General features: G+C 44.2%; 1 protein-coding gene and 1 pseudogene across 2 annotated transcripts in view; both read left to right on the top strand.

Moving 5' to 3' along the window:
- Positions 1–261: 261 nt before the first annotated feature.
- Positions 262–1161, top strand: LOC113623045 (retinal rod rhodopsin-sensitive cGMP 3',5'-cyclic phosphodiesterase subunit delta pseudogene; annotated as a pseudogene). The gene has a single exon (XR_003433746.1). The product of XR_003433746.1 is annotated as a retinal rod rhodopsin-sensitive cGMP 3',5'-cyclic phosphodiesterase subunit delta pseudogene (transcript).
- An 8639-nt stretch (positions 1162–9800) lies between these two features.
- Positions 9801–23095, top strand: part of SPTB (spectrin beta, erythrocytic) — a 121499-nt gene continuing 108204 nt past the window's right edge. The window contains exon 1 of the mRNA XM_027111482.1: positions 9801–9902. The gene's annotated coding sequence lies outside the window, so the exon portion shown is untranslated. The remainder of the gene's footprint in view (positions 9903–23095) is intronic.

The following is a 23095-nucleotide window of genomic DNA, read 5'->3' as shown; positions in this document are numbered from 1 at the left end:
CAAATGGAAATTATTTGATGGCTACTTTAAAAAAACAACAACAGTATGTCATGACGTCTTTATCAATAAATATAAAACCATATCATCACTTAACTGGCTACATAGAATTTATACGTGTGTCTACCCACTATACTTGATTTCATCAGTTCCATTGTGATGAATGTTGAACTAATTTCCAATTTTTCCTTTTAAAGAACATTATTGTAACAAACATCTAGTATGTTCTTGCTGTAAGTGTAAAATAATAGAAAGCTAGGAAGGAGAAGGGATCAGGAGCCGGAGCTGAGGGGAAAGAGGCCGGTCCGGGTCTGGGCGCTGCCGCTGCTCGCCCGAGGTCTGCAGGCGGGGCTGCGGCTCAGACCTCAGCTCCTGGGCACAGTCTACAAGGCTCCGCCGGGCCAACGTGGGAGAGCCGCAGTCAGCGGCCGCCGCATCATGTCAACCAAGGGCGAGCGGGCCAGGGAGATCCTGAGGGGCTTCAAACTAAATTGGATGAACCTTCAGGATGCTGAGACAGGGAAGATACTTTGGCAAGGAAAAGAAGACCTGTCAGGCCCTGGAGTGGAGCATGAAGCCCGTGTTCCCAAGAAAATCCTCAAGTGCAAGGCAGTGTCTCGAGAATTGAACTTCTCTTCAGCGGAGCAAATGGAAAAAGTCCGCCTGGAACAAAAAGTTTACTTCAAAGGGCAATGCCTAGAAGAATGGTTCTTCGAGTTTGGCTCTGTGATCCCTAACTCCACAAACACCCGGCAGTCCCTGATAGAGGCAGCGCCCGAGTCCCAGATGATGCCAGCAAGCGTGCTAACTGGAAGTGTTATAGAAACAAAGTTTTTTGACGACGATCTTCTTGTAAGCACATCCAGAGTGAGACTTTTCTACATTTGAGAGAAGAATATGTGTGCATTTCAAGAATTCATTTTTTTAGGGGGAAGGAGGAAACTGTTTACTTTTTTCCTCCATACATTTGATTTTTGACACTTCCACCCCTAATTCCCTCTACGGCAAAACCCACCTGCGGCCACCAGGGGACCAGCTCTGTGTAGGTACCAGATGGCTTTTTTCTCTCAAGCCACCATCTTCAATTGACCAGATTAAACTCCCAATCCCAGACCAGGGCAGAGGGCATGCCTCAACTCCTTCTTGGAGTAGACACGGGGACAAACACATACCACAAGCTGTTCCCGTCACCCTCCCTGCCTCCTTCTTGGGCCCTGCAGGCAACACATCTTCCTTTGGCCCCTGGTTTTGGGAAAATTCAAGTTCCTGACCCACGTTTAGTTTTTTCCTACCATTTCTATTTCATACATTCTCATACATTTAACTTGTAAAATAGACTGTGATATTATTGTTACATAGTGAATTAAAACATATGAATTAAAATAATAAAAAAAAATAGAAAACTAGAGCTGAAGGAGTCCTTAGAGACTAGCTAGTTCAATGCCATCATTTTGTGGAAGAAAAAGAAAGGCATAGAGAGGATAAAGGGGAGTAGAAGCCAGGTCTTCTGACTTTACATCTATTAATCTTTTCAGTCTACCCTACTACCATCTTTCTAAAAAATTGCTTGGCTATTAAAATGTCACTAAGTGGCACTGACTATTTTTACTCCAGTAGCCAAAAGCCTGTGTCTTAAAACTTAACTCTTCCCAGGGTTATTTGCATTTTAATATTTGTTGTTAGTTATGCAATAAGTTAAAAGATTTATATATATATGTATATATATATATATAATATATAAAATCTTTAGAATGAGGTCAGGGAATACCTCAAGTACTTGAAATCGTATGTGACAAGCTCTTACTTCAATTTCTGGCCATATTTAGTAGACGTGAGGAGTGGGAGTTGAGAAATAGGTTTAGGCAGTAGTTGGGGTCTGTAACAGAATACTGATGCTCACTCACAGCTTTGAAACACTTCCAAAAGAAGGGTCTAAAGCTTTGGCTTATTTCAGTTTCTGCTATGGAAGGTCCGGAGCTAGATGCTTAATTAAGTGTATTTTGATGATTAAGACGATGATGGAATAGAACTAGCAGCACTGAGTTGTTACTTGTACACACTCAGCATAATTGGGGGCTAAATTCTTGATCTAATTATTGACTTAAAAAATTAGTCTATAATGTAGATCATCTACATTAAATATCATGGGATCTGTTAATTTAAAAACCCATGAGAGGGACTTCCCTGGTGGCATAGTGGTTAAGAATCCGCCTGCCAATGCAGAGGACACGGGTTCGAGCCCTGGTCTGGGAAGATCCCACATGCCATGTAGCAACTAAATCCTCCTGCCACAACAACTGAGCCTGTGCTCTAGAGCCCGCGAGCCACAACTACTGAGCCCGTGCACCACAACTACTGAAGCCCATGCCCCTAGAGCCCGTGTACCACAACAAAGACAAGCCACTGCAATGAGAAGCCCGCGCACCACAATGAAGAGTAGCCTCCGTTGCTGCAACTAGAGAAAGCCCGCACGCAGCAACAAAGACCCAACGCAGCCAAAAATAATTAATTTATATAAAAAAAAAAACCCACAAGATACTGCTTCCTAGATAAATAACTCTTTCATAAGGAAGGGATTTGGAGTTCTATGTGATTTTTGGACAATTACTTGAACTCTGAGTTTCTTGGTTTCTTTATCCGGCAATAAGGATAATGATAGCAATTTACTTCATGAAATTGAATAAAAATGACTATATGGCATTTGGCAAAAGAAAATGATAAATCTTTTAAAAATAAAATTTGCCATACACAGAGGAACATGAAGAATGGTGTTTTTGATAAGAACCAGTTACTCTACAGAATAAATCATGTTTGAATCTCTTGTAGTCTTTAAAGCATTCAAGAAATATTCAACAGAAGTTGAGCAGCTGCAGAAATATCCCACAGAATAGGAAATGAGATGAATTTGCAGAGGTAATGGAATCTTTCATGGCAGTATCTTTCCAAATTTTATTGAAAATTTCCCAAAGGTTTTGGTTAATACTATGAAAAAAAAAATTGTAAGTTTGGAAACTGCTAACAAATTAAAGCAATTAACAAGATCATTTACGCTGGCAGTAATTATCACACAAACACAAAATCGTTTAATTGGCTGAATTGTTAGCACTCTAGCTGTCGTTCCTTGTTAACAAACTCGAGTTTTAAATTATATTTTCTCTCCTTGATTTGAGTTCCTGGCTTGATAGATATTTATAAAAGAAGAGAACAAAGGTTTCAGGTTTAGACACTTTTGATTATTCACATACAGACTATCCACTCTGTGGAGTACTCAAGACAGAGTGTTAATGTCAACACCAACTCACTGCTTGTAATGCTTTTTGATCCACCTTCCTACGTTCTTAATCCTACGTGCTCAAGGCTTTGGCATACTGGAGCATGGGGTTTGGAGTGGGGCCACTGCCCCAGGATGAAGTCTGAAAACGGCACTGAGAGGGTGGAGCAAACAGAGACAAAGTCCACAGAGCTGAACCATCACTATTGTATTTGCTGTACCTCATTATGAATGAAACATTGGAAGACGGCAGGTGAACTTGATAGTGGGTGTGAACATAAAACCTACTTAATTGACTTCATTTCTCATCCACAGACAGTAAGTTAGGTATGAATGTGCCAAGGTGGCCGAGGAGCTGGTGAAATTCAGACACAAATATTGCCAATTATGTCTCCGGGAATGTGAATTTATTTAAATAAATTTACTCAAACATAAATAGGAAAGTGATTCACCTGTAAAGAGTCACAAATATATATATATATTTTTGTGTGTGTGTGTGGTATGCGGGCCTCTCACTGTTGTGGCCTCTCCCGTTGCGGAGCACAGGCTCTGGACGCGCAGGCTCAGCGGCCATGGCTCACAGGCCTAGCCGCTCTGCGGCATGTGGGATCTTCCCAGACCGGGGCACGAACCCGTATCCCCTGCATCGGCAGGCGGACTCTCAACCACTTGTGCCACCAAGGAAGCCCACAAATATATATTTTTAAGCCAACTAGAAATGACTTTCAATTACCTACTTCTTTGGTTGGCCTCCAGAACTGCAACTCTCTTTTAGTTTGCATGATTTATTTGTTCATTAATTCACTTATTAACTCACTTACTCATCAGGCCTTTCTTAAGTACATCTTGCGTGTCAGGGGCTGTGCTAAGTGCTGGGAAACTTAAAACTGTATCCCGAAAGCAACAGGGAGCCATTGGATGATTTAAAGTAGTGGAGTGGGGCTTCCCTGGTGGCGCAGTGGTTGAGAGTCCGCCTGCCGATGCAGGGGACACGGGTTCGTGCCCCGGTCTGGGAGGATCCCACATGCGGCGGAGCGGCTGGGCCCGGAGGCCATGGCCGCTGAGCCTGCGCGTCCGGAGCCTGTGCTCCGCAACGGGAGAGGCCACAACAGTGAGAGGCCCGCGTAACGCAAAAAAAAAAAAAAAAAAAAAAGTAGTGGAGTGATCAGATTTCTTTTTTAGAAAGTGTACTTTGGCAACTATGTGGGGGAAGAATTGAAGGAGAGTGAAACTGGAGAATGGGACAGCAGTTAGGAGATTTATAAGAAGAAACTCATGTGAGAAAAGATGAGGCCTGGGTTATGGACTGAATGGCCTGCACTCCAAATTCATATGTTAAAATGCTAGCCCCAAGTACCTTGGAAAGTGACCAGATTTGGAGAGAGAGCCTTTAAAGAGGTAATTAAGGTAAAATGAAATCATGTGGCTGGCCCTAATCCAATATGACTAGTGTCCTCACAAGAGGAGATTAGGACACAGACACACAAAGGAAAGACCATGTGAAGACAGAGGGAAAACATGGCCATCTATAAGTCAAAGAGAGGGGCCTCAGAAGAAACAACCCTGCCGGTAACTTGATCTCGGACTTCTAGCCTCCAGAATTGTGAGAAAACTAATTTTGTTGTTTAAGCCACCCAGTCTGTGGTATTTGTCATGGAAGCCCACTCAAACTAATACAGCCTGAACAAGGCACCTGCAGCAGAACATAAGTGCCTTCAGACACCAGTTTATCATCACACCCCAGTATAAGCCTGCTATTACATCTGCACGAGCTCACATCTCTTAGGTAATGGAAAATCTAATCCTGGAAAGCTCAGGCACAGCTATAGAAGGAAAGATGCCCATTTATTCCAAAGCCTGTTTAGTGCTTCCATGCTCTGGTGGATGACAGGATGTAAGTCTTGCTCTTCTGCTCCTTTCCATTATCGGTGGATGGAAATTTGAAATTGGTGTCACTTGCTCCTTTATAGGGAGGTCAGTTTGGTATTTACACACTCACTGCCAGTTTTCAGATTCCTTGCAAGGACCATTCTGTTTGAGGCATCTGAAGGTGAAGTTTATTCCTTTGTCCTCGATGCCTCTATATTGTAAATGGTGGGCTTTTCAAATGGGTCCTCCTGCTGCTTTGTCTTTGGAAGTTGTGGAGACTGTGGTTCCCCTAGATGTTCCCAGAAATGGAACAGAAATTTCAGTTTAGTTTTATGAAATGCATCTCTTGGTGACAAGGTAAAGATGAAGGGAACTAATGTTTTTTGAGCTCTAGGCACTATTTCAAAGTTTTCTGTTCATAACCATGAGTTCTCGATTTTTCCATTGTTAGCAGACATTTGAATGAGGGGAACATTGGGTAGGGTTGGGTTTATTTGGTTTGGTATCTCTGTTTTTAAGTAGCTTTCTGATACGTGTTCATTTCTAAGTCACAGTAGTCTTAAAATTTCAAACAAATAACTGGTTCTGTGATTCAGTAAAAATAGTTTGTAGGATTAATTTAATTCAAGGCACAGGAAGCTAGTCTAGTCTCTATTTTTGGTTTATGATTTAATTTTTTCAAGTTCTTGGGTCTTAGAATCAAATCATAAGCTTTAAACTGTACATAAAACTGTAAACTGTATTTTAAAATCTTTATCCTGCTTTAAACTGCTTCTATTGAATCTGAAAATTCATATTTTTCTTCAACTCTGAGAAATTTTATTCTACTTTCTCCTTATTATCATCTCATCTGCTCTCTTTCTCTCCTTTTGTAACTTCTATTGGAACAGATATTGGAACTTGAGGATCTCACCTCCATGACTTTCAACCATTCTTACAAACTTTCCATCTCCTTGCTTTTTGCCCTGTGTTTGGGGAGAATTTCTGTTTCCACTAATCTGCTCTTAACTTGATCAGTTCTGCTGATCAGCTAATGAATTTTAAACTTCAGAAACTACTTTTTAAATCTCTACGTTTTCTCACTGATTATTTTTCTTGGATACAATATCCTTTCAAATCTTGCTGAATAAAATTTAAATTCATTTAAATTTTATCTTCTGTTTTCTTTATTAACTTAGTTTCCTCTGATATTACTTCTTTGTTAGTTGTGTTTGGTGCTTTTCCTTCATGGTATTGGTTCCCCTCCGCTGCCGAAATCTTTGGTGATTTTGATTGTCCAATCATCTTTTATTTGAGGATCGGCTTGCCTGTCTGTTCTGTTAATCATAGCCTGTCTTCAGGAACTGTGAAGGAAGGGCACAACATGCTATCCAGAGAGAGTGAAAGTTCCCTATTACTTCTAGCGGTCAGTGTATACTTGGGCTCTGCCCCTCTGGTCCCGGGATCCCCACTAACTTTATCCCACAGGCAAACATTTGGTACTTAAGGCCAGCAGGGGAGGGGACTCCTCAATGAATTATTCTATCCTAGGTTCCCCACCCCCCACCTCCTCTTGTATCCTTTGACTCTTGCTTGGAATTTCCCTAAACTATTCCTTCTCCTGAACCTGTTTTGATTTCCTCTAACTTTGTTTTTGTCTAGATCAAGTCCTGCCTCTCTCTTCTATATTTCAGGATTTCCTAAAAATTCCTGGGAAATTGATCACATTTTTTTCTTATTTCCCTGTGCTGTTAGATTTCTATTCTCTTTAAGACATATCTTTTTATGAGATTTAGGATGGAAGAGAAGGTAAATGCATGGGCTCAACCCACCATCTTGACCCAATCTCTACTTATTATTTTCTTTACTATCTCTAATTAATTATCAGATAATACAAGCTCAATGTGAAAAACTCAGAGAATATAGAAATAGAAAATGAAAGTTCCTTCTTGTGTCAGATTCCTCTAATGTCCTGACTTATATCCACTTCTCACCTATTGATTTTAGCTGGAGCTGGGTTGACAGTTCTGCAAGGGCTTCCTCTCACTTCCTGGTTAAGTAGAAGCCCCAGTTCCTGTCTGACAGCATCCAGTTTCAAATGCACACCTTCTCTCTGGCCCTAGAACTGCAGATCGCCAGTTAGGAGCTTGCTTGGTAGCTTGGAAGTGTGGGCTGTCAACATGGAATAGGAGGTTAGGGGGGCAGTCCCTTGCCCACCCAGGATGAGGACCGATCTCCCACCTTTCTGATAGACAATTCAGGGAGGCTTTATGAACTCTTCTCAGGAAGTCCCTGCAGAATTAATCCCTGCTGCCCACAGCAATGACTTCAAATATGAACCCTTGTATGAGCTTTTCCTTCTTACCTATTTCACTCTCCCCAGTTTCTCATTCCCACTCCCTGGGATCTGCCATTTTCCTCCCTCCTTATTTGACAATACCCTTTTCCTCTGTACTTCTAAACTTCCTCTCTCCCTCAGTCCTAATTTATCATTTCACTGTAACTCAATTAGCTGTAAAGCATGTGGGGATGCTGTCAGGATAACAGGCTCTGTAGCAAATGAGGTTGTATTGAATTATTTAGATTTCAGCTAAAGTGGAAATAACTAAAGCAGCTGAACAGGTTTGTAAAATCCTGGGGTAATCTGTCCACTGATTTGGTGTTTTTACCATATTAATTTTTTCTCGTGGTTGAAAATTATAAATTTTAAGGCTACAAAGAAATATATGTGTACAACTCTTCAGTTCAGAGCCCTAAAGCTAAGGAATTGTCTGTTTCATGTAGTATATAATTATGTAGCTGCAGAGCTGCAATTCTAGGGTATCATGAATTTATTTAATAACTTTATCCACACAAGGCTTTTTAAAAACACAAATACATAATTTCTCTCCATTTTTTTATTTCAAAAATAGAACAAAGATTTCTACTTGAGATATATGATAGTCTCAGCCTTTGAAGTTGGCCTGTTTTTCTTGAGTTTTCCTTGCCAGAATTTGGTTCTTAATTTTTAAATGAAAAAGACCTTGTTGTTTCTAACTCAGTAAAAAAACAAATGGATTCTTAAATGCTATCAGAAAGGGGGAAGGGTGGCTCACTGCTAATCTAATGGGTTGACCACAAATATTCTTCTATTATCTTCCCTCTATTACTAGTGTGTCTTGGGAAATTGAGCTTAATAAGGGCCCAGACAACAAGGTGGTAGTGTGGAGAGTTCTGTGGCTTTGTAACATCTGTGGAGTTTGCGCCACTTAGCACATCTCAATGTCTAAATGCCCACTCTCAAAAGAGGTGTGACTGCAGCAGGAAGTGAAGTATCTTCGCATATGTTCAATATATAAACTAAGCACGCACATCTGGCACTTAAATACCCTTTTCCTGGTGAATCCTGGAAAGCAGCATAATTATACTCCCAAGCAAATAACTCAGGTGTAAGACTGTTTCGTTGTTAAGAACACCAGGCATCACCAAAGTTAAAACTCTTTTCTCATCTTTACGCTTTAAATCTCCACTGTCATCTCCAAAACACCTGAGATTACCTGGGCAGATGTCTGGTGAGAAATTGTCTCAGCACGGCTGATGGAGGAAAGAGATGAAAGTTGCAGCAAAGTGTACCACCAAGCCTTACTGAACAATGACCTTGTATAGTAAGAAAGTCAAGAAAGTGGACAGCCTTGCAAGCTGCCACTTCTGTGTCTCTCTCCCGAGGTGACTCGGAGATGCTTTGTTTTTCCTCTCTGGCACCATCGGTTCTAGTGTTTTCTCTGGCCTACAGCATCCCACCCCACCCAGCGTGCGGAAGCGTCCGCTCGCCTGGAAACCGGGTCTGGCCAGGAGGTGTCGGTGGGCTGGGGTGGCAGCTTGCCTGTTGATTACAGTCCCTGTAACGTGCGAGCCATGGGACTGCGGGCTGCGCCCCGCCAGCATTGCCCGGTCCGCCTGGACCACACCAGGTTTGCAAACAGAAACGGAGACACCGAGCCCTCAGGCTGGGGGCGCGGGTCTCGGGCCCAGTGCCCACCCGAGCCCTCCCAGCGTCTGTTCTTACTACCATCCAGGAGAAGCCCCGGAGGACGCTTTCTAACACAGCAGCCCCCGGGAACAATCTGTCCCTCCCAAATCCGCCGCAGCGGGGGCGCACTGCCGGGGCGCCAGCTTTGCCTACCCTATGGCCTAAGCGTGTCTTTTAATATATTTTAAAAACCTGACTGTATACAGTGGGGACGCAGGGCGGGAAAGACTGGAGGGCTCATGTTCGTGGCCAGACTCGCCGCTCTGGGCGAACGAATTAGGCCGGAGCTGCAAAGCCAAATCCTTTCCCCGCTGCAGGGGGCTCGGGGTAGCGCGCGGTGAGGGGCGGTGAGCAGCTATGGGGGCGCTGCGGCCGGCTCTGGCCTCTGGCGGCTCGGGCTCATGCAGTCCGGAGGGGGCGGAGGCCGGCCCGGGGAGCCGGGCGGAGGCCGGGCAGGTGGCCCCGGGCTTGGAGGCTGATTGGCAGGTGCGGGAGTGGGTGGGGAAGGCGGGGGCTGGGCCTGGCTCTGCGGGAGGCTGCGGCCCCGCCTCCCCGCCCCCGCCGCGGGACTATCTGGTCCCGGCAGCAGCGATGTCCCCCGGCAGGAATGTCCCTCCTCAGATAATGTTATTTATATCTCTGGGCGGGTCCGCGGCTCGGCAGCACCAGGCGCCCGGCGGCCGCTGTGCCAGGAGCCCTGCGCTGCCCTCCTCCCCCTGCGCCGCCGCCGCTGCCACCCCCGGGCTTGGGGTGGCCGCCGCTACAGCCCCAGCGCAGGTGAGTCCCGGGAGGGCCCGGCGGCCAGAGGGAGCTGGGTGCGGGTGCGGAGGCGCGAGGCAGGGGCGCGCGGCGCGAGCGCAGCGGAGGCGCTGGGCCCAGGGGGCGCGTGACGCACGGGGCCCAGGGGACCGGGTGGGGACCCAGCCCTGGGTGCCGGGCGTAGAGCCCGTGGGAGGCCCTGGCGGCTGCGGCAGCTATCGCCCCGGGGCGCGGGAATCCTCGTGGGCTTCGGCGGCGCTTGGCAAGCTGGGCGCTTGCTTTGGAGAGCCGGATCCTGGAGCGTCGCCCGGGGGCGCTGGGAGGGCGGTGAGGGGGGTGCGTGTTCTGGTCCCGGGCTGCCTCCTCCAGGACCCCGGCGTGGGGACGAAGAGGGTTCTGCTTCAAGCCTGTCGGACCTCCGCGCTGCCCTCTCTGCCGGGTTCCTCAGCCCTGGGGCCGCTCAGATTCTCTTCTGGGGAACTTGTCAGCGCGCTCCCCGGCAGCCCTGCGCCCAGGCAGGGAGGACAGGGCGGCGGAGGGGCCGGGTCCCCGAGTGTTGGGAACGACGCGGAGAGTGGCCGGGTGCAGCCCCAAGAAGGAGAGATCAGCGTGCCCCAAGCCATCCTCCAAGGACCCCCACCCTTCCTCTCCCAAAGAGTTCCGCTTCTCCAAGCTGCTACGGTCCACTCTACTCTCCCTTGCCTCACGGGTTCCTCTTTCTCCGACAACTTGGCCCTGAGAAATAGCAGAAAGTGGGAGAAATAACAGGAGCTTTAAAACAATCCCCAACTCCCACCAATTCGCCCAGACGTCCAAAGGTGGGGAAGTAGCGGCAGGCTTGAGTACCGTTTCCGTGACAACGAGCCCCAGGTAGGGTCTTGATTTACAGCCTATTAATATCCAAACCACTATTTTCAGTGAGGAATTAGAGGCACCAGGAGTTAATAGTAACACGCTTAAATCACTGAAGGAAAATGAAAAGAAACCACAGTTTTGTATGCATCAGATCGTGGAGGGGGGTGGGTGGGTGGTGGATATATAGTGACAGTGTTTTTGCACCAGAACTCCTGTGAGGAGAGGCTAGGCTGTCACTTCCAGGTAGCAGGCAGCCTTGCAAAGTCCACAGCCTTGAGTTAGTCACGATCTATACTTGAATTCCTAAGGGAAGTGATTCAGGCGGCTCTTGAATGAGAGGAGTGTGCAGATCAAAAAAATTTAGGCACCTCTGTACTATCCACTAACCGATTCTTAATTTCAATGATGGTACCAAATTTTATTCTAGAATTCCTTCTTTGACCACCCTCTGATCCTATGACCTAGGGCAGATCATTTCCTATTCCAGTATCAGACTTTAACTCTTTTGCTAGGAGCCGTGGATTCCAGAGTGTCTTGGGAAACTCTTTTTTGGAAGTGCAAAATGTTTAAGTGTACTGAATGCTCAGTACCCAACACAGCTAGGCTTGTACTTGCCCAGAGGCTGTGGGCTAGTTAGAAAAAGGAATATTAGGCTCACACTGAAGAAGAGCCCACCAGCCTTGAAGCTAACTGACTCCTCAGATGTGGGTCATTTATACAGAACTTTATCAAATCCTAGCATAAAGTACAGCTGAAAGACATAAGCCCTACATTACAAACACATGGCCTTTAGACCCCCTTAGCTGTTGCCCTTCTCTTTATCGGTGGTCCAGTCACAATGATTGGGGATGAGCCAGTCCTGTTAATCCCCAATTCTCAGAAGACAGTCTGTTCATGGAATTGAAAGCACCCCAAACCTCCCAGGCATCCAGGGATGGGCCTTGTAGCACAGGCGTATCAAGTTTTCCTGAGTGGCTTGCCCAGCTGAGAGCTGGAATACCACTTTTTGCTCTGGTCATTGCTTCTCCCAAGTGTTCTGAAGGTGTCTTTTAGCAAAATACCTGCTAGATGGTTAGCTTCGGAGTAGGTAAAGGTGTGGCAGGAGGCAGACTCTCCTATATGACAAACTAAAAATGACTATTTTAGGCAAACTAGCTGTGAATGAAAGTTTTGAAGTAGAGTCAGAATCTGATGGTTCTGCCACAGTTCTGGAAACAGGCTTGTTTTTGGTAAATAAAAATAACAGTAGCTTTCTTTCTTTCTTTCTTTCTTTTTCTGTCTTTTACATACCAGTGCCTAGCCTGGTGCCTGGCTGGTGGTGCACACTCAGTTAATCTTTGTTGAATGAATGAGGGAATGAGTAAATGAATGCTCAGTGTTTTCTTTGTATTGTCCTATTCAGTTGTCACAATTACTCTTCAAGGTAGCTCATATAATCAACATTTTACAAGTGAGGAAACAGGTTCAAGGAGATTAAGTAATTTCCCTCACATCACTCAGTTGATGAGAGGTGAGGCTGGGATTCAAACTCACCTGTTCAGTTCCACCCTCTTTTAAGGTTCAGAAGTCAGCAGGGGATATAGAAGTATAAATTGGAAAGTTTGGTTATAGGATTGTCTCTTAGCTTCACAATCTTTCACTCTCAAGGCCTCAGGTAATAATTCTGCCTATATCAAAGAAGCTTTAAAAATATTGCTAAAGGTATTGGACACTTCCTTGCTCAGAGGTACTTACCCATGCCCATTATGTGCAGGTCATTGTTTCAAGGACAGAACTGTAATTTTGGCAGAAGTCAAAGCATGGATTTTTTGAAAACAGATTTTCCTTTCAGTCGTGGAATTGGCCAGGAGGGCTTGATGATGCATGGGGACAGCGTGATAGGACGGAGGATGACTATAAAAAATTCATGAGGCAAACGTTATTGAACTGGGAAGGGACCTTGGAAGTCATTGAGTCTAGCCTTCTATTTGCGTAGCTACTTGCTTAAAGGTGAGACCGAACTGTAATTTACCTGGTCAATTATGTGCAGTGGTGGTACGTGCCTTCCATGCTTCTCACCATTCTAGACCATTTCTTTCCTGTCTCTCTCTCTCAAGGCCAGTATTGGGTTTATTTCCTGAAGTTCTGCCTAATATTAAGCCACTGACATTTTCTTTCCTTTGAGGGAGATTGTGAGAGGATATATTTTAATATCCAATACTTTCATCCTAGTGAAATCTTAAAAAGGTATTGGAGATAGGAGAGAAGACATCAGGAATATTCAACTCTAAACTGTTCCATAACCTCCCCATTGCCTGTTAGGTGTACAGATGTATGCATTTTTACACAACAGGTATCTTGAGACAATACAGATTTTAAGACAGATAATTATGTAGCAGTTCTGGAGCAATGGAGAAGGAAAAGACTTTAGGGAATTATTGGGACTGTCAAATACCTGTTTTAATCTAAGCCCAGTCACTAAATTGCTCTTGAAGTATATTATTCCAAGTTTCAAATTCAAAAGCAAAATTATACTCTCCATTCAAGACCTGAAATGGTAGGAAACATAACCAGTGGGAAGTTTAAAGTGATATAAAGTACATTTCTTCATAATTTTTTTAAATAAAAAAATAATTAAAAAAAATTAATAACCTTGACCTGCAGATTAACAATTATCAATTGACTTGGGAAGATCAAGAATGAAAATAACTGCTGTGTGGGCTGATGAGAAATTTGACTTTGGAATGAGGACTGGCAGGGAGGTTCAGGGATACTGGGTTCTGAAATCACGTGGCTATATCACTAGTTGAAAATTACTGTGGAAAGAAGTATTTTACCTTAAACGTAGTTTATATTGACTCAGTGTTTTACAGACTGCTGTTTGGTTACTCGTCTACTTTAGATAAGAAATCTGGGGAGGAAGAGTAAATGCAGTGGTCTGTGTGCTAAGATCATCACGGAGCATTTACCGGGTTATCACAGAGAGACGGTTTTTCCTCTGACAACCCCAGAGGTGAGGATCACCTGTTTTTAGAGATGGAGATGGTGATCGAGGGAAGGTGTCGGAGGCAGTCAGGAGAGCTCACTGTCAGGTCTGGCTCCACTCACTGAATTGTCAACTCCCCTTGGTAAATATTTAGAAAATCTCATAGCATATTTCCCTTTGTTGCTGTGCTTATTTCTTAACTCACAGTCAAGCAATCCACGTTCTTCCATTTTCATCTCGCCTTAGCTGACTATCAAACCACCAGGGGATTCGCAGCCTTCCAGCTCACACAGTCTTCGAGGTAGTCATAGACAGAAAATGCTTCTTCAGTGGATTGCTAGCTAGCTTATGACATTCCCAGGCCTCCTTTATCATCTTTCTCTTTCCTTCTCCTGATGGCTGGAGATATTACAAAGCCGTCGTGTCTTCGTACCTCAACGAGGCCTTTTCAGGCTGTGCCGTAATGTTTAATTTCTACATTATACCTGTGGAGACCCGGCCAAGAGTATAATTACAAGGGCAATTAAAATCCAGACATATATCATGTTAGCAGTGGGGGCAAAAGTGGGGCTTCCTTTCTTCCTTTCATTTTAATGCTGTAAATTTAGCAACTGAAAAGGTACAGGGCTAGGAAAAAAAAAATAGAGTTTGCATTGAACTGGGATCAGATCATCCAGGATATTTATGAAAAGAATAACAGGGCACCTTGACAGCTAAAGAACAATGATTCCTTTGAATTATAGTCAATTCAAGAGTTTCCTCCAGGGGCTTCTCTGGTGGCACAGTGGTTAAGAATCCACCTTAACCAATGCAGGGGACACGGGTTCGAGCCCTGGTCCGGGAAGATGCCACATGCCGTGGAGCAACTAAGCCAGTGTGCCACAGCTACTGGGCCTGCTCTCTAGAGCCCGCGAGCCACAACTACTGAGCCCGCCTGCCACAACTACTGAAACCCGCGCACCTAGAGCCCGTGCTCTGCAACAAGGGAAGCTGCCACAATGAGAAGCCTGCACACCACAGCGAAGAGTAGCCCCCGCTCGCAGCAACTAGAGAAAGCCCACGTGCAGCAACAAAGACCCAACTCAGCCATAAATAAATAAATAAAAGAGTTTCCTCCAGCATGAAAGGGAGAAACTTGGATAATCCTGAAAATGAATAAGTTGAAAACCATTTCCATTTATACCAGACTTAAATATGGGTGTGTCTCACTAGCGAATTCAAAGCACCTCAAATAAAATTAAGCACACCTTAAACACATAACTTATGAGGACTGGACAGAGGCCACTAGCTTCATTCTGTCCCTCTGCTCAGTTCTTGCCTGTTTCTAGAAGCCTCCTAGGAGTCTTCAATCAGCTTCACCTTCCAGAATATTTCCTCAGGGGTAGAAGAGGAAGAAAAGGCCTTTCATAACACTTACTCCAAGCCATAAGTCATAGGGAGCCTGAGCTGGAGAGGCCTGAGAGAGCCATATTCTGAAAGAACAGACACTGGCCACCTACTGTATGCATTACCCTGTTATATGTTGAGGACACACAACATCCGATGGAGACCCACTGGTCCGGTGGGAGAAAGGACTTGCAAACAAGCAGTGATTCGGGGCACCCTGATTTTTCTCAGGGCGCCTGAGAAAAAGCCCACAGGGGGAAGCATCTGATTCAGGCTGGAGAGTGTCTAGGATTTTCCTGATGGAAGAAGGGAGGATGGGTGAGGGTGGGGCCCTAGGCACATAGCCTGGCATAGACATGCAATAGATCATGATTAGATTAGGGAATGAGGAGTAGTTCTCTGTGGTTGGAGTACAGGCCACAGCACAGGAATGGGCTGAAGGTGTGACCCTAAAAATGGTTTGGGTTCAGTTTGTGAAGAAGTTTGAACCATTGAAGTTTCAAGGTGAAATCAGTGAATGTTTTGAGCAGGGGAGGGACCTGATCAGACCCTTGTTTAGACAAAGCTCACCAGCAAAAGAGAAGGGAATGTGAACTAGAGATCAGCCAGTACAGGTTGATGACCACACATGATGTATGGTCCACTTAGTTTTCAGGAGGCCTTTGTAAGTGCATCATCTCATTTTATTCTACAATGACCATGTGAAGAAACAGGGAACATGTCATCATTCCTGCTTTATAGTCAAAGAAACAGGATCAGAAACATACAATGATTTGCCCAAGGCCCCTGAATTTGTAGTAGAACTTGACTTTGACCCAGTTTCCTAGTTCCAAGGCTGGGGCTTTGTCTAGACCTTCTCCATGGAATAATTGAATATTCTGGGCCTTCTGGGTGAGACAGTGATTGCTTTCTTTCTTCAGCAGAATTTTCAGTCTAAGTTCATTGGTCCTGGAAAAAGGGAGGAGGAAAGTTCTTACCGTATTTACTCTTTAGACACAAAACCTTAAGCATGGCCCTCCAGCCTGTACAGAGATGATGTTGCAAAGTATGACTTAACGTCAAGCATACATGTGGATTCCCAGCATGCTGTAGATAAGCAATGGACTTATATGGCTGTCAGTTGATGTTTTGGGTTTTTCATTCTCTTATCCCAAATTTACTGGGCATTGTTATGCATATGCCTCATTTGGGGCTTCAAAAACCTCTTTTTGTCCAGTGATCTTGGGTGCCTTGATTTGTGCTTACTTCAGTCTTCAACAAATATTTATTGAGCTCTCATTTATTTGCCAGGCATATTCTAGACCTAGGGGATATAGCAGTGAAGATGGTAAAAAAAAAAGTCTGACGTCATGGAGCACATTCTAGTTGGGTGAGGCGGGTACAAAACAACGACAAATGACAGATGAGTATCTATCATACTTTCAGGTGATATAAAGAAAAAATAGTGCAAAGGGAAAGAGAGGGAGGTGGTTCTAGAAGTTGATGTAGGGTGGCTGGGAAAGGCCTCTCTGATGAGTTTTCATTTGACTAGAGACACAAATGACGCGAGGTGGGGGAACAGGGACGTTTGGGGGAAGAGATTCAGGTTGAGTGAATCTCTCAACCTGAATTGGTTGAGATGAAGGCCCAAAGATGGGGTCACTGCTGTGTCCAAGGAGTGGGCAGGAAGCCAGTGTGACTGGCGTGTTGGGAGCCAGCGGGGAGCACAGGATGTGATGTTGGGGAGGAAACTGGGTCTGGATCATGCAGGCTTTGAGGCCAGGCGACAACTTTGGGTCTTAGCCATATGACAGGAAGTCACAGGAAGTTGTGGGCAGGGGAGTGACTTCTTCAGATTGGCATTTTAGGAGGATCTTTCTGGCTGTCCTGTGGAAGATTGATTGTATGGGACAAGAGTGGAAGCAGGGAGTGGAATGAAAGCTACTGTAAGTGGTCCAGGTAGAGATGGTGGACCAGGGTGAGGGTGGTAGGTTTGGTGACATGCAGCTGGCTTCTGGATAAATCTTTAAGGTAGAGTTGATGGAACTTGGATATAGAAGATGGGAGAAAAAGAATAAGTCAAGGATGATTCAACTGGTTTTGCTCTGAGCTACTAGAAGGATGAAAAACCCACTTACTGAGATGGGGATATGTCTTATCAAATACACTGTGGGCTACTATTTTTGATTTTTGTTTTCACTGGGGAGTTCGTTTGGAATAGACTCAGGCAGATACACCAAAAAGGTGTTTTATTATGAGTAGCTCATCTGTTTGTTTTGAGGTAAAGCCTCAGATGTGGAGTTAGTTCTTTGTGCTTTGTTCCATTACTTTTAGGTCATTCTCACAACATCTCACTATATGTGATAGAGATTAAGATATGGTACAGGCTTCCCTAGTGGTGCAGTGGTTGAGAGTCCGCCTGCCGATGCAGGGGACGCGGGTTTGTCCCCGGTCCGGGAAGATCCCACATGCCGCGGAGCGGCTGGGCCCGTGAGCCATGGCCGCTGAGCCTGCGCGTCCGGAGCCTGTGCTCTGCAACGGGAGAGGCCACAACAGTGAGAGGCCTGAGTACTGCAAAAAAAAAAAAAAGATATGGTACAAACAAGATTGAGATACATGTCCATTTTTGTAATTAGAAATGTCTTGAATTTGCTGATTAGAGCCCACTTTTTAACACTATCTGGTTGTCATTTTTAAAAGAACTTTTAAAATTATAAAATGAATTCACGCACATGGTTGAGAAGTGTATCCACATTGTACAAGGTACACAATGAAAAGTCAAAGTCTTCCTTCCCCTACCTCCAGTCCTACTCCTAAAAAGTTACCAATGTCAGCAGTTTCCTGTGTATCCTTCAAGAAAAATTCAGTGCATCTATAAGCATATGGCCTGACACATTTTAAAGTCCTAACTTTAACCTAACAAAAGCATGTGTTTGGTTTCATTTTTTGTGACTCATTGGCCCTCAGGTATACGCTTCAATGGGCTGGAATCCAACTTTCTACCAATTAAGGGTCTCCCTCTCCAAAGCCACCGCACATGGGAACATCGTGTTCATCATACAGTGCCCCTTCTCAGAAACCTACAGTGGTTCCTCTGTGGGTAGAGGCGGAAATCCAAACTCAGAAAATGACTTTTTAAAAGCTATTGTAATCTGGCTCCCATCTCTTTCTACCCTTCTCTCTTACCGCTTCCCATCACAAACCCACTACTTGAACCAGGGTCATCTGCTTCTACTTACTGAGTCCTGAACATTTCTCCCAAAGTCTTTTGCATCAGTCTTCCTGGAACACTCCAGCCCCCAGTCATCTCTCCCTTCTCCAAGTTTGTTAAAGGGCTAGTTACAAATACTACTTAATTGAACATAATCATAGACTTCTTTTATTGTCATTTAACTTTTCTTGTGTCTATTATTTGTTCAACTAGACAGTTCTTAAGAGCAAGAACTGATTTAAGAATTGCAGTCACAGGTCTTACATAAAGCTCGGCCTAATGCTTTTGCACATAGAAGTTCAACTAGTAATTTTTGGAATGTGCACTTTGACAGTCATTCCCTAGCGGGGTGATGCTGTTACACGGGGATTATTTTAATTAAAACTTGTCAGATGATGGCTGCCAAAAAGGCCACCTTCTTAGTGGTTTACAAAGATGTCCATTCCCAGGGAATGGTAACTGGACGCTGCTCCTTTGGATAAAGAACTTTCTGATACGCCTGGCCTCAGTCTCTTGTCCCTTCCTCAGATGGCATTGCATCTAAATGTCAGAAACGGGGTGTTTTTATTTGCTTCTAAGTGATGTAGAACAGGCATTTAATGAGCATGGCAACCATTCGAGTTTTAAAAATTGTTTTAAATTATGATAAGTATATGTAACATAAAAGTTTCCTTTTTAACTATTTGAAGTGCTCAATTCAGTGGCGTAAGTATGTGCTCATTGTTGTGTAGCCACATCATTGCTGCCATGTCCAGAACTTTTTTTTTTTTTTTTTTTTTTTTTTGCGGTACGCGGGCCTCTCACTGTTGTGGCCTCTCCCGTTGCGGAGCACAGGCTCCGGACGGGCAGGCTCAGCGGCCATGGCTCACGGGCCCAGCCGCTCCGCGGCATGTGGGATCTTCCCAGACCGGGGTGTGAACCCGTGTCCCCTGCATCGGCAGGCGGACTCTCAACCACTGCGCCACCGGGGAAGCCCCAGAACATTTTTCATCTTCCAAAACTCAAACTCTGTGCCCACTGAGCACTAACTCCCACTAACACTCCACAGCACCTGGCAATCCCCACTCTACTTTCTGTCTCTATGCATCTGACCACTCTAGGTACCTCAGGTAAGCAGAATCGTATCATATTTGTCTTTAGTGACCAGCTTATTTCACTTAGCATAATGTTTTCAAGGTTCGTCCACGTTGTAGCATGTGTCAGAATTTCCTTCCTTGTTAAGGCTGGATAATATTCCATTGTATGTATTTTTCACATTTTGTTTATCCGTTCATCCATTGATCGGCACCTGGGCTGCTTCCCCTCTTGGCTGTTGTGAATAATGATGCTATGAACGTGGATATACAAACATCTCTTCAACATCCTGCTTTCACTTCTTTTGGGTATATACTCAGAAGGATACTCCATTATATGGCTGGATCTGTCTATTTTTGACTTTTTGAGAAACGAAGCCATGCAATTTTAAAATTTCTCCCTGATATTTGTTGTTTTCAAAGGGAAGGGCAAAATCTATTAACATCCTCACCTTGGGGACCAAACTGAACTTGAAAATTGTTCCTTTGAGAACACTATCTTGAGGGGGTAGTTTGTCATCAAAGTTCTTGAATTTGTCCCTGTGTTAGTAACCTATTTTTAAACGCTAGACTTTTAGAGGACAGGCAGGAGATGTTTAATTTGCTTGTAGAACATGTAGCCCAGACTCAGGTGGGAAGAGTGTAAATATTACATGATGATTATTTCAGCCAAAATAACTCCTTGAGCTGAATGACAAGAGTTTGGGTTGCTTCCAGCTCCTTTTCTCTTGCTGTTTGCCCTTGGGCAAAGAACCTTCTTTTTCTGACTTTTTCAGGTGCGTGTGTGTGTGTGTGTGTGTGTGTGTGTGTGATGGCACCTTAATATTTATTATTATCCTTAAAATTTCTTCACAGATTTCCTTGTAATGACTGTTACTTCATCTTTGTAGCCTGGCCTGACAGCCCTTTTCCTTCTCCAGGTCCTGGGGTAGCACCGAGTGCTTCCTCCTGAATATTTTTGAGCACCTTTCTCATTCCTTTGTTACAACAAGGATCATCTTGTTTTGCAGTTGTGCACTTGCCTTCTAAACCTTTAGGCTGTGCTTCTTGTGATGGGGAACTGGGTCTTACTCTTTTTTTTTTTTTTTAATTAATATTCCCAGCACCTAGAGTCATGCTTGGTACGTAGAGGGGAGTGGCTCAAAAATAGTTATTGATTAAAAAAGTAAAGACTAAATGAAACATTATTATAATAATTGCACAATTAGAATAATGAGTTATTATAATAAGTCAACATTTATTATGTGATGGCACTATGCTGAGAGCTTTTATATGTATTTGTTATTTCGATTATCCTAATTAGAGAGATAAAAAAATCAGGCTTAGAGAAGTTTAATTACCCCAAATTACATACCTAGAAGATCAAAGCTGGACTTGAACCCTGGCGTATATTCTAGAGTGCTAGCTTGGACTCACCACGCCTACCATATTTGGCTGGACATCAATATTCCACGGCTCTCAATTCTAAGAGTTTCTTTTGTTCTTTTATCCTGCATCTTTACTGATCTGAAATTAGAGAGGTAATTATTTGTATACCTTTATGTGTTGCTTTATATTTTCAATGATTTAACCTAATAGGCTTGAATCCCCGGATTAGCTGTTAATAAATAATTGATGTTCTGAATCCTATTTCCGAAACAGTTCTTTGACATCTGAGGATGAAGGTGCTAATGAGTACTGTACAATATACCCACTGTCATAAGGCAGCTCCCCATATCGCTGTACTAAAACTGCTTTCAAAGGGGTCTGATACTGTCAAATGTGATGACCTCCATCTAGACCCAAGTCCCAGGTTCCCTGCAATATTTGACTATTAACCACTCTTGCTTTGAAACTGTGCCCTCCCTTGGCTTCCTTTTTCTCCTCCCAGCTTGCTTACTATTGCTTCTTTCTGCTTTTTTTGTTCCTTCCTCGCTACCAGTTTTTAATTGTTGAGGTTGCCAGTGCATCTAAACCCTTATCTCTAGCCCCGGTCTCCCGTCTCAGTTCCAGGCTGCTTTAGAGCTGTGCACTAGCTGTCTTCATTTGGTTGTAACAAGAGGTCTCAAACTCACCATGTAGCAATAGGACCTCTTGGCCCCCTTCTTCACCCCCAAACCTGCTCTTCTGCCCTTTCTTACAGCTGGGCTCATGTTGTCACCACCCTCCCAATCAAGAATCTCAGCAACTTTTGTGGTTATTCTTCTTTTCACACTTCCACATCCTGTTGGCTGCCGGCTCCTTACATTTTTTCTCTAAAAATGTCAAGTTAGTTCCTTTCTTTCAATTTCCACTGTCCCTATTCGTATCCTATGTTTGAATAATTGGCCTTCAGTCTCTATCTTTCTAACCCATCTTACTCCCGATCTCAGAATTATTTTTAAAAACATGAGTCTGACTGAGTCATTCAACTGCTTTAAAACCCTTTAATCATTCCCCGTTGCCCCCAAATAAACTTTAAACAGGTAGGAAGGGACCTTCACAACCTGTTCCAACCTCCTTTCCAGGCTTCATTCTCTCTCTGTTTACCCCACATTGGATGCTTATGACTGTTTAAACTTGGGGTGCGTTTTCATGCCTCCATGACTTTGCTTCTGTTGCTTTCTAGGGCTGGAATATCTTTTTGCCTTTCCTCAGCCGTGAACTCTTACACAAATGTCCCTAAAGTCCCTGATCAAACATAACTGCTTTGATGCTTTCCCTCTTCCCTAACCCAGGAAGACACTACACTCTCCTCTGAGCTCTTACGCTGTCACTTTTCACGTGGTACCCTGGCTGGCCGTATACAGGCGTGACTCTCCTTCAGATTATGAGTTCCTCGAAGAAGGGACATTTGTCTGGTGCCCACGGGGGAGCTGGTGCCTAACTCAGGGTCTGGCTCATGGGCGGTGCTCAAGAAGTGTTGGTTGAATTGGGTGATAGGGGAAGTTTCAAGAATATTCAACACTGAAAATAATCCCCCACATTCTGACCTATAGACAATTATGAAGAAGGGTTAATGGGAGACACACGCTGTTGACGGGTTTGGGGTAGGGAGTGGAGAGGTATGCTTTAGACCTGAGGAGGCTATCTTCCCACCTCTGTATTCCCCAATTGCTTTCCGTTTAGCAGAGGGGAAAGTAACTGCCGACTTTTAACTTACATCATCAGAATATGTCTAGTGCTAGAAAAATTTAGTTATTCATCGAGAATACAGTCACTCCCACCTCATTTTTCAGTGAATGTTTGAGGCTGACCCTCAGAATGCAGCTATGAAAGGCTCTTTGAGTGGGTGTTGTCAGAGCAATATACACGAGATTTGCTTTATAATAGTGAAGAGTTAGAAAAACATTTCAGAAAAAAAGACCCTCAAATTCCTGTAGAGAGGTTTCATTTTTTTCTAGGTGCATTTAACCTTTTTTGTTTGTTTGTTTGTGCTTAAGGCATGTCAACATAGAGACTACCTTGTAAAATACTACAGTGCTTGTTTCTTGGTATGTTCTGCCCTGCTTTTTGCCTTACCCGGGCAAGATGTGAGTTTCACCAGTGGCTGGACTCCCCAGCATACTGCTGGCTCAGGCCTTTGAGAGTGTTTTGTTTCTTTCAACAAAACTCTCTGTCATGGACACACTCCCACTGCAATCCAACCACTCTCTTCTTTTGCTGTGTTCTGTGCCCAGTGGTTGATAGGAGCTGGGTTTTAGCTTCCAAAGGCAGTGAGCAGGGCTGCTAGGCCTTTATAAACATGTGCAGGGGTTCTGAGATGAACTGATAAACGGAAGGC

The sequence above is a fragment of the Aethalodelphis obliquidens genome, unplaced genomic scaffold (genome assembly GCF_003676395.1).
Source record: "Aethalodelphis obliquidens isolate GAN/ISIS:26980383/991018 unplaced genomic scaffold, ASM367639v1 scaffold10, whole genome shotgun sequence".
Taxonomy (NCBI): Eukaryota; Metazoa; Chordata; class Mammalia; order Artiodactyla; family Delphinidae; genus Aethalodelphis; species Aethalodelphis obliquidens.
The sequence above is the reverse complement of the archived record's forward strand: the minus strand, read 5'-3'. Positions and strand labels throughout refer to the sequence as shown.